Here is a 12,151-nt window from a genome sequence, read left to right on the forward strand (position 1 = left end):
GCCAGGCCAGGTCTTCCCTAGACCAGAAGCAAGCTTGATCCTGGTCCAGGGAGGACCTGACCTGGACTGTTCCCATGAGGAGAAGGATCAAGACTGATTTGCACACGGCTGTGTCTAAACTGGGGTGGCATGGGGAGCAAAAGATTAATGGATTTAACCCAGATCTCTTGACTGGGGGAGAATGTTTGATTTGCTCAGCATTCAGCCCATCATTTGTGTGTCTCAAACTCGGACACTGGCCCCCAGTGTGTTTGAGGAACAAGTTCTTAATGTTCAAAGTGTCTTGTGCCGGAGTCAAAAATATCTCCAAAACATACATACCTCAGACCCGATTCAGACTGGAGACTTTTTTTTAAGCAGACATTGCTTTATTTTAGCTGTCTCCCGCCTGAAATGGCTCTGCTTCAATAGAAGTAAATAGGCAGAAGACATCCCATCAACTTTTTTTTTTTTGTAATCTTCCCGGTTCTAAAATATTGGCACGTATGAAAAAAACAGCTCACCACACGCTCAAAGGACACCTGTCCCTGCAATGGTACACCGGACTCTCCTGAGTGCCAATCAAGTGTGGAGGCTGGACCTGGACATCCCAGGGTCTGTGGCTGCCCTGATCCTACCGGAGACAAACTACATCAGGGACCATATTACAGAAAGTGCCCCGGGGGTGCAACTGGTGTTTGCGCCCATTTGCGTACCCCTAGAGGCGGTTTGGTATTACAGAAGGGGCTGCAGACGCTAGTGCTGGCCCTTCTGTAATACTGATAGTTCTGGTGCACTTAAAATGCCAGCATTATCTTCAGGGGGCACTTCCTCATTTGCATGGGGGTGTGCCTCATGCAAATAAGGGAATCCCTTTGCGTCTGCGCCCGCGCCCTATTACAGACGACGGCACAGAGGCAAAGTAGCACTCAGGGGCACACTCCTAGTGCGCCTGAGTGCACCCTCGATAGCAGCCCTCAGCTCACTGACTGCACCCGCCTGCAGGGGGATCTCTAATCCTCTTTAAAAGTGCACGTGGGCTGCCACCAGCACTCTGAAACACAGAGCGGCTACTTTAAAGCCGCTCCGTATTTAACTTGAATGCACTGCCCCCAAGGCAGCCAGCACGAGTTTCCTGGGGGCGGCGCATTGTTATGCAATAGGGCACACTTTCTCATTTTGCACACAACGCACCTATTTTAAAGTGCACCAGGCACAAACAGGGAAAGTGCACCCTAATACATAATATGACCCCAGGTTCGGTAACACATAAAAACAACATTTCTGCAGGTCGCCTGCACGTCAAGTGCGCACAATTGTGGACAGCAGCCGAAGAACACTTCACACACTGGATTCGAACTACCCTCCCTGCCCCCACCGACCTCCCCCCTGACATCGTGTCAGCAATACCAAGCACAGCGCGCTAGAACATGTTACATAACGTGCCAATCGCCGTACAGTGTCAAACACTCCCTCCCAGTTACACTGGCTGCCACTAGATGGCGATAAGGCTTCGCAGAAAGGCCAGCAGCACGCAGGAAGTAAACAAGGCACACCTTCCGCCATTAAGGCTGCCTGCTGTCGAGAGTCGGGGCGCTGAAGACATGTTTAATAAAATGACATTCACGGCAAGCTCTCTGTGCTGTGGGAAGGGGGCGCTCGGGGTAGGAAGGTCCCGCTGAATGTAAGGGAGGGGTTTGAGCCGCAAAGGAAGGGCATGCACAGCTGAAACCAGGAGGCCGATGGGACCTTCCTACAGGAGGCCCCACCCGCGCTTCCCACGGGCAGGCGACAGGAAAGGAAAACCAATGCACAGAGTCATACTAAATCTCTTTACTTCTAAAGCCTCCAGAGTTGTTGGTTTTTTATCCGTCTTCTGCGCCGTGTGCGCAGACCCTCTATTGTTATAACCGTTTGTTTTTCTTGCATGTAAAGCATGAACGGTTGTCACAATGAGCGCGAGGAGGTGCACAGTTTAACGACACTCATTGTGCCAGGCTGGGAAGGATGAAAGTGGGAGGGCGCCCCTCACCCGTCCCCCTGGTCACCCCAGGTTTCCCGCCCCTCTCGCTCTGCCACGGCGCTCAGTCCAAGGAGCTGTCTCACCAGGTAATGCGGAGGCAGCCCGTGCTGCCTTCACATGGAAACAGTACACGTTCAGCACCATCCCGACCGCACCCCGCCTTCAGGGGGAGCTGCGAGTGAGGGGCTCACAAGAAGTATCTACATAGAACAACGTGGGGACATGGCATGGCTGACACGAGGACAGGCCGGGTCTGGTGGCTCAGTGGACTAATGCATGTACTGCAGGGGCCTGTGTTCAACCTCATGGTCACAGGTTCAAACCCCTGCAGGTCCACTCAGCCTATCATCCATCTGGGGTCGATACAATGAGTACCATTGAGTTGGGTAACAACAAACCCATCTGTTATTCAGCGTCAAGATATGTTATGGCATGGCTGACAATAAGGCATGGCTGACACGAGGGCATGGCATGGACACGAGGGCATGGACACGAGGACATGGCTGACGCGAGGACATGGGTGACACCAGGGCATGGCATGGGTGACACGAGGGCATGGCTGACACGGGACATGGCTGGCTGACACGAGGGCATGGCATGGACACGAGGGCATGGGTGACACGAGGGCATGGGTGACACGAGGACATGGCATGGACGCATGGCATGGCTGACACGAGGACATGGCTAACACGGGACATGGCTGAAACGAGGGACATGAATGACACGAGGGACATGAATGACATGAGGGCAGGGCATGGGTGACACGAGGGCATGGCATGGCTGACACGAGGGCATGGGTGACACGAGGGCATGTGACACGAGGACATGGGTGACACGAGGGCATGGCATGGACACGAGGGCATGGCTGACACGAGGACATGGGTGACACGAGGACATGGGTGACACGAGGGCATGGCTGACACGAGGGCATGGGTGACACGAGGACATGGCATGGACGCATGGCATGGCTGACACGAGGACATGGCTAACACGAGGACGTGGCTGACACGGGACATGGCTGAAACGAGGGACATGAATGACACGAGGGACATGAATGACATGAGGGCAGGGCATCGGTGACACGAGGGCATGGCATGGCTGATACGAGGACATGGGTGACACGAGGGCATGGGTGACACGAGGGCATGTGACACGAGGGCATGGCTGACACGAGGGCATGGCTGACACGAGGACATGGCATGGACACGAGGGCATGGCATGGACACGAGGGCATGGCTGACACGAGGACATGGGTGACACGAGGACATGGGTGACACCAGGGCATGGCTGACACGAGGACATGGGTGACACGAGGGCATGGCTGACACGAGGACATGGGTGACACGAGGGCATGGCTGACACGAGGACATGGGTGACACGAGGGCATGGGTGACACGAGGGCATGGCTGACACGAGGGCATGGCTGACACGAGGACATGGGTGACACGAGGGCATGGCTGACACGAGGACATGGCATGGACGCATGGCATGGCTGACACGAGGACGTGGCTGACACGGGACATGGCTGAAACGAGGGACATGAAAGACACGAGGGCATGGCATGGACACGAGGACATGGCTGACACGGGACATGGCTGAAACGAGGGCATGGCTGACACGAGTACATGGCTGATACCAGGGCATGGCATGGGTGACACGAGGACATGGCTGAGTGACCAGGGACGATCACAAACGGCGTGATGAAGGACCAGTCAAAATTTCCTTCTTGTTTGGGCACGTTTCTAGAGACATCTTAACATATAGCTCACTAGATAGCCTCTTATCAATGGTAATAGTCCCAAGTCTGCATCCCAAACACCGTTCTGAAAAAAACTTTGTCAATATCGGGCATCTCAGCAAATATTTGTTGAATGCTATTTCAGGTCATATAACATATTAGTTAAGACGTATTTACAAGTAATCTGTCTAAATTATTTATTTCTGTTTAATGAACTGCGGTTGGAACACTGCGCGAATTAAGCCACACAAACGTAAGCTTGAAAATGTAATTCAAAAAGAAAAAAAACAGCATTCACCCCCCCATCCTGGATATGTCATACAATTTTATGGTGTAAACCTATATCTCGAAATCGTTTACTTTGGGCATACATATATGACTTGTATTTCCTATGGAGGTTAAAAAATATGTTTAAACTACAAATGCATATTTATTCAAACCCCACTCTCTTAAACTGCACGAGGATTCCCAGGCCCAAGCTTTAGATGTACACAGGCAGGCGTGAAACGTACGTTCCTATTTAGATTCAGGACTTTAAGTGAGCCGGGTCCTGCCGGTGTTCAGCACCGATAGTTCTAACAAGCAGGCGCTGAGACGGGTCTCTATGGGGCTCTCCATGTTTGCCCTAGGCCCCGGGGTGAGAAAAAACACAAATCTTAACTCTGAAGAAGTACCACACTTCACTGCCTTTGATGGAGCTTCCAAAATGTGCCCCTCAAATACAATCCTCGAAAAGGGATTCCTGATCCACGGTTTGTCAGGGCCTCAGATGTAAGCCTCCATTTGGAGGACACAAAGGTTTCAACCATTCCGCCTTCAGTTCTCGGGACCGTCTCCTATCCGCAACCATCCTGCTGCAGAGGTACGCTACCCTCTAGTCTAGGGCTTCTTTCACCCACTAAAGAATTCTAGCGCCACATCACACAACCGCTACACGACAATAAAAACCTCTTGTCGTGACACTGACATGGCTCGGGCACCACATATCTAAAACTGACATTAGAAGAATAGTTGTCACGCCCAGGTCTGGTCACCAAAATTGCCATGCTGATTTGGAAGCCTCTTGTACTAATGGTAAAATATATGGTGAAATGTATCCCTCCACAACTGCACAGGACACTTCGAGTGCGGCCTTCGGACCCTTGCACTAATGGGTTACATATGTGGGGAAATATATCCCTCCTCAACTGCACAGGACACTTCCAGTGCGGCCTTCGGACCCTTGCACTAATGGGTTACATATGTGGGGAAATATATCCCTCCTCAACTGCACAGGACACTTCCAGTGCGGCCTTCGGACCCTTGCACTAATGGTTAAATATATGGTGAAATGTATCCCTCCGCAACTGGGGGCACTAAGAGGGCCGCCTTCCGAGTCGTGCACTAATGGTTCATATATGGTGAAATGTATCCCTCCGCAACTTCACAGGGCACTTAAGAGCGCAGCATTAGAAGCCGCACAGGACCCTTCACCAAGGGCCTGTCCAGTAGGTACAAGACAGCCTCCTTTCTTGATTGGCTTGTAAAGTGCCAGCCTGTGCGTGCGAGGCCGCCATTCTGCAGTGCTGATGGCTATGAAGGCAGTTCTCGAGTTAACCATCTTTGCAGGGATGGAAAGTCTGCAACAGCAGAGGGTCGGGGAGGTCACATGAATTTTAAGAACAGATGTCCAGAGAGGCGAACTGTACTCTGAAAGGCCCTGCAGCTCTTTCGGAAAGACGTTTAGTTCCAGTGGTGTCAAAATCGGATGGAAGGGCTTCTTTGAATCGGCTTTTCTTTGTTTTTTTTGTTGAGATCTGCCATGTTTGTTGGATTCCCCAGATCTCCGCCCAGTGTGTTCCCCAACACCCAGATGGACGGCCTGCGTGAATCTGCGGATCTATCTGGTCTGTGCAAGCTGGTGAGCATTGCTGGACCTCGGGTTCTGACTGGTCGTGGAGTCTGGGGATAATGTACGTAGTAGGTCCATGGTCCCTGTGCCTGCACACCCTCGCGGTGATTTGCCACCTTCATAAATCCCGATTGATTGACTGACTTGCCTATCTTTGAAGATGGTGCAGAGAAGTTTGAACTGAAGTTTCTCCACCACTCGGAACCAGTGGATGCCTTCGACAGCCAGAGTGGTATAAGCCGATTTCTCAAGGTTAGGACGTCTGCCTGACTCGTAATGCCGTAACTGGAGGGGAAACGTCGTTTACAACGCGGTGTTTACACCGCACGACCTTTTCCACGCAGCTATTACAACGCAAGTCGTTACTGCGACTTGTGCTGGATGGCGCTGTGGGATAAGGAATGTTGTAATTTTATATTCCAACACCTTCCCTACTGTTACGGGGACTGGCGTAGGAATATAAAATTATAAAATTCCTAAATCCGCGCCCTCCAACGCAAGCCGTTGTAACGACTTGCGTTGTAAAATCTGCGATGTCAAGTACCGCGATCTAAAAGATCGCGTTGTACTGACATACATCCGACTGGAGTGTCACCCTCGCTTTATTTGCGGCACCAGTACAGACGATGCAAATGTATCTATGCCATGAGGTTAGGGAAGCAAGCAGCAGAAGGATCCTTCTCAGGAACAGGAGACAAACGTCAGTGTTCTTAACCCATGTCTTAAGGACAGTTTTGCGTCAACCTCCACTCATAGGATCATTTTTCACTCTCGAGCAGGTGCTAGTCATCTCAGCCACCGAAATGTTTGTGGTTGAGGGTTAAATGAATGTCTTCCTCATAGGAGAAGTCTTGCTTTATAACTGAAAGTTCCACCACTTTGTACTAGAAGGTCAAGTCTTCTTCCATGGAGACCCACCTCAGAACTGTAGGTCCCCAATCGCAGCAGAACATTTACGCTTGTACCCTGAGACCAACCTTGCACCAAACAGGTCCAGTCTCACAAAGAAGTTCCATCTGTATGAAAACAGCAGCTTTTAACCTGGTGACTGTGCTGGGGCCTCCATAGCACAATACAGATTGTGTCCAGGGGAGTAGGGGGGAAAAGGCTCAAGATGGAAGTAAACAGGAGGGCTGGAGATCCCCTTCATGAAATGCATAGCTAAGCCTGCAGAGAGGATACATTTCCTATTTCCATAATTGTGCAAATCTCCAGTTCAGCCTGTGGTGAGACATTTGAAGCGGTGCCCTCTCACAGCCAGCAGCTGAGCATTACATGCAAACAAACAAACAAACAAGAAAGCAAAACAACCACTCCTGGCCTGCTCCGCCCAAACACTGGTTGTGTTGTGTTTGCTGGCAGCCAGCCGGGACTCTTGCTGCTTTTTCTGTGGTGTTCAAACTGCAAAGCAAACACAGCGGCAGGACCACAGGGGCGTTTGGCAGCAGGCAACGCTAGGCCAACAGAGCACAGGATGCACAACCAGTGCTCAGAAATCAATAGCAGCCCATTGATAATGTGTGATGTGGACGCAGACCAGCCTGGCGCAACGTCCCCTTAAGTGACCTCCCCCCCACCTACTCACGGATTACTGCCCACTGTGGCTTTGGACTCAGAACCCAATGAACCTTCCCGCAGAAGCAAAGAGCCAAGAGCCAAATGAGGTTTTTCTGTGACTGAGGTCAGCAGCTAGAAGTTTCGATGCAATTTTTCTGTGCGCTCACCTCTGCCGCCATAGCCATCCAAGCCATGCTGCTCCCCGGTTTGTCACTTGGAGCACAGACTCTTGCACCCGAAATTCAAGCAGAATAATCTGATAAAGAGAAACCTCAGACATAGAAAGCGATTCAAAATAAAGCTAGGATCATTTGCTTGTTTTTCTCTACCAGTGTTGCACATGGTACCGCAAAAAATGTATTTTTAATGGCAATCCAAAAAGTCCTTTGAGGATTTCACCAGGCCCACGTGGAGCACTCAGATGGGAGCGGAAGTAGGTGGGTCTAGTTGCCCATTTTAATATCTTTAATAGACCACAAGGCCCCACTCTTCACACTTTGTAGGATCAGCTGATGAGTTTGTGTTCAAATTAGTCACTTAACATAGAATAATAAAGTTAGCACTGTTAAAAGTTGGAAACGTGCAGTTCGCTTTATCAAATGCTGGCCAATTGACTGACTGTTGTGATGGGTTTCTAAAGACTGTTTTATTTTCCGCCGCAAGTTGTACAGCACACACTGTACACAACACTTTTTCGAGGTGAGTCTCTGTACATGCTACTCTTTCTGTTGGAGTATATCCTGGTGAGGCTCCACAGAAGGGTCAATCAATATAAAGTATTTGGTATCTTGAACCTTTCTACTATTAGCATCTACAATAACTTCTACCGTCTCGCCCATGCTTCTCAATGGTGCCTCTGTCCAAAGCTGGTGTCAAGTGGACTGTATCTCTTTTCAAACAGGATGGTCGTCCTTGCATTTCTTTTGTAGTTGCCTTTACTCTAACTCCTGCTATGTGCAACTGGCAGAGGCAAACGACCACATGTTACTTAATTAAATTCCTTCACAACCACATCCTCGTACAGTTTAAAATGTTCATGATCTGTGGCTTTGTTTTTATTTGTCTGTGCAGTTCATAAACCTGCTAATTCCATCCAAAATATTCAAACTTTGTCAAAGAGATCTGAATAGAAAACATATTAGTGGAAATGTGCTTGTTCTATTTTTTGTCATTAAATATTCAATTTCTTTGCTTCCTCACAGTAACAAGCGTGCTTCTTTTTAGAGGAAGTAGCAGTAGTACTTTTTCTATTCTTGTTTGTTGGGATGATACATTGGTCGGTTCTTCGGGACCATTGCATGTTTGAAAATTGTGTTGGTCTTGAGAGCCAAATGTGTGATGGTGAGCAAGAACTTTGGAGCACCTCGGCCACCAGCACAAACCCTCAGTAGATGATACGAATTAATGTCGTGGACGACTACTGAAGGCCCATGAGCAGCTGTCATGGTTGGGGGGAGAGAAAGGTTGCCAGGGCCTTGCCGGACCCAATCGTGGTGGGTCATGTCCTCATGTGGTAAGGGAGGATGTCCCCAAGCCCAGGAGTTTGGACAGGGAAGCATTTTATTTGTCAAAGACTAACAAGTCCAGATGCTGCTAATAGGTGGATCACTACAAGACCTCATGGGGTAAATTCGTTAAGGGGCCAAGGCTCCAGTGCAGTAGTGTTAGCGAGGAGAGTATGGGCAAATATACATCTAGAATATTCGCAATATAGATGCTATTCAAATCTAACACAGTCCGCAAAAACCAAATCTCCTATAAGCTTTTTTGATTAAGAACACCAGTATGAAGAGAATGAAGGAGCTTCGTAAAGGACCCATGGCTCCTAACCCAGAAACCTGGGAAATTTAATTTCATAAGAACACTCGCGGACACGCCAAAATAAAGCGCTGATGGCAGCGGAAGTCCTTTCTGCTCAGTCTCCTAGGAGTCATGGCTATACCAGGGGATAGAGCTTCCATAAACATCCTTCTGGAGGGCTGGTCTTCTGTACGAGTCATTACTATTGGCCCACGCCAATAGTAATGACTAGTACAGTGACGCCATATGTTTTTACCATAGCATTTAACATGTTAGAGGTGTAGTGTATATCTTGCAACTGGCAGATGAACGTGTAAAATGTCTTATGTAAGGAAGTTTAATTAATGTTTGAAGGGGTGACTCTGGAGCGCAACTCTGCCTTTGTGCGACCAAACTTTCATAGGCCCCAACTTGTCTTCCTCCCATATGCTTTTATAATAATAGCTTTTTGCATAATAAAGGCATTTAATACAATATTTTTCTTAACACTGGGAGGTTTCCAAGAAGCTAAAGGATTTTGGAGCTGTAGTAAGTTTAAGTGGAAAGGGATCACGGCTGGAGTCGAAGGGTGACCCCCTCCTCAGCCTGTTTACTCTCCCCTCTGTCCTTGGGCAGTCACTTGCAGGGTGACACCCTAACAGGACATGGAGCAGGGTGAGTAGAGGGTGAAAACATTGGAGTAGATAAAAAAGGGGGCGGCCTGGAACGCACGTCTCCTTGTACAACCCCAGCAGGCAAAATTAAAATATGAAGGTGACAACGCGACAGCCTGGTCAGTGTGCACTGACGCTCACAGGAGGCTACAGGTGGCTTAGCAAGAGTAGACAAGGCCACTCCCAGGCAGGCTGCAGGCACTGTGGGTCAATGACGCTGTTCTGTGCCTACCTGTGCTTAAGAATCGGTACAAATCTTTCGAAACTGCCATTAAACCCAGAAGTTCCCCGTTTTAGACATGCATACTTCATATTAACCTACAACTCGCTGGCACGGTCACTTGTAAGTTTTCTTAATCTCAGCCCCTAGACACGGGTTTCTCCAACCCGTCATCACCACCATACGCAAGATAATGGTTTTTCGGGACAGACTGCTCATAAAAGTTTATTCCAGAGGCCAAAGAACGGTCAAAGTAACTGCCCTGTGGCCAAGTGGCCCGCGGACTGACGCCTATAGCCCAAAAGTCAACGAATTACTAGCCACTCAAAAAAAAGGAAAAAAAATGTATGGAGGATGTGAAAATGTGTTCGGTTGTTTAACGGGTAAACAAATCGCGTGGCATTTTAAAAGTTTCAACTTTTCATTTAAGTAAAAGAAACGTGCACCCTATACTTTCCCAATAGTGTGACGTCCTACTGCTGTAACTCACTGGCGTCCAATAGTTCACTCGTGGACAGAACTCATTCAACAAGCCCAGAATGATAACAGACTTAGCGGACATACGAAGTCCTGGAAAGGGAGGGGTTGACTCGAATCTCTGCAGCGAGCACATTAACCCACGTCAGTCAGGGTCGTTATCTTTACGTGGCGGTTTCCTAAACTTGCACCCCTTTCCTAAGTCACTGTTAGAGCGCTTAGAAAAACGATTTAACGCACTACGCGCTCAATAAAGCAGGGGATCCACTTTCATTGATGGGAAATTGTAAAAGTGAAATCATTATAAGGGGTAACTGGATGCTCGTTTTAATTTTTTCTTTTTTAAGTCTTGCATCAAAGTGTGCGTCCGCTCAGACCTGCCAGCTGGATCCGCCCTTCTGCAGGAGGAATGCTTGGCGGGAACAGTGTCACCGCCCTGTCGCCGGCACCATAGACGTGGCAATGAAAACACCAGGGCGTCCCTCATCCGAGTCAGATCCGGGGTCAGTCGGGAGGCCAGGCTGCCGACGGTGCAGAAATGTATTTATTTTATTTATTTATTGAATGCTATTTTACATTGCGTGAACATTACCCGAAGGTGTCAGAGCGCTTTACATAAGAACCAGTTGCGATACATAAGGACTTAGGATTACATGAGTTACATAAAAGATACAAACAGAAACAATTGCAAATGTACAAGTTGTAAAGTCACACAAGGTAGGAGATAGAAACAGAAAAAAATTGCAAATGAACAAGTTGTAGAGTCACACAAGGAAGAGATACAAACAGAAAAAAAATTGCAAATGTATAAGTTGTAAAGTCACTCAAGGAAGAGATACAAATGGATACACTCTAAGAGTTACATAGGAATGGTAGAGAGTACAAAGGTCTACCACATATACTAGTGGTTAGAGTTATCTCTATATACATCTATATCTCTCTCTCTCTCTCTCTATCTATATATATATATATATATATATATATATATATATATATATATATATATATATATATATATATATATACAAATAGTAGATTTTCTCAGGTCAAGACCCAAAAAACCAGGAGAGCAGAGTTCCATTAAGTGGGGTTGGAGGGAGGACGCAGTCACAGCACCAAGGGAGGGCAGTAGAATGTCTGCTGTTTCGCAAGATGGTGGACCAAGGACAAGAGCGACAACAGGAGACGGTCCCAAATGGATAATCACACAATGGCGCCATGCTCCCATGGGGACGCCATCTTGTCACAGGCCGGCCCCAGCTGCTCCGTTCTTGGCCTGGCGTTCTCCGGCACCCGGCAAGCCTGCCCCTCACCCGACTGTTTCTTCAATACGACTGTTCCCACAGGTGTGACGCATCTAAATATTTGCAAATAACTCAGCTTAACATTTTCCAGTCTGTCTTTAGCCCCGGGAGAGGATGCCCTCGTCTTTGCTGAATCGTGGCATACCGTCTCCCAAGAGTCCGCTCAGTACGGTGACATTTTCACAAGCCAGGTTCACTCAAGAGAGGCCGCAGGAGAACTGCTGCCATGTTTTCTATGTATTCCTGCAGGTGCCTGTGTGCACGGCCTTTCTCTATTCCTTACTTTACAAACTAAGGGACGGAAGAGGTCAGCACAAGCGTGTAAAACCACTGACCCCTTTCCCAATTGACTTATAGTGCAGGCGAGAGCTCTCTGGGTGAGGTCAGGTGCAAAAGGGCAGAACATTCGCCCAAACTTCCTATAATAAATACCCTGCAATTTACAGAAAAGAGTATGGTGGCATCAGACCGAGGATCACCGCCTGCTAGAGTCAGGAAACCCGTGTTCG

General features: G+C 48.5%; 1 protein-coding gene across 1 annotated transcript in view; it reads right to left on the reverse strand.

Annotated features, from left to right (window-relative positions):
- Positions 1 to 12,151, reverse strand: part of CTDSP2 (CTD small phosphatase 2) — a 126,334-nt gene that overhangs the window by 53,651 nt on the left and 60,532 nt on the right. The gene's annotated exons all lie outside the window — the stretch shown is intronic.

The sequence above is a fragment of the Lissotriton helveticus genome, chromosome 1_1 (assembly GCF_964261635.1).
Source record: "Lissotriton helveticus chromosome 1_1, aLisHel1.1, whole genome shotgun sequence".
NCBI classification, from domain to species: domain Eukaryota; kingdom Metazoa; phylum Chordata; class Amphibia; order Caudata; family Salamandridae; genus Lissotriton; species Lissotriton helveticus.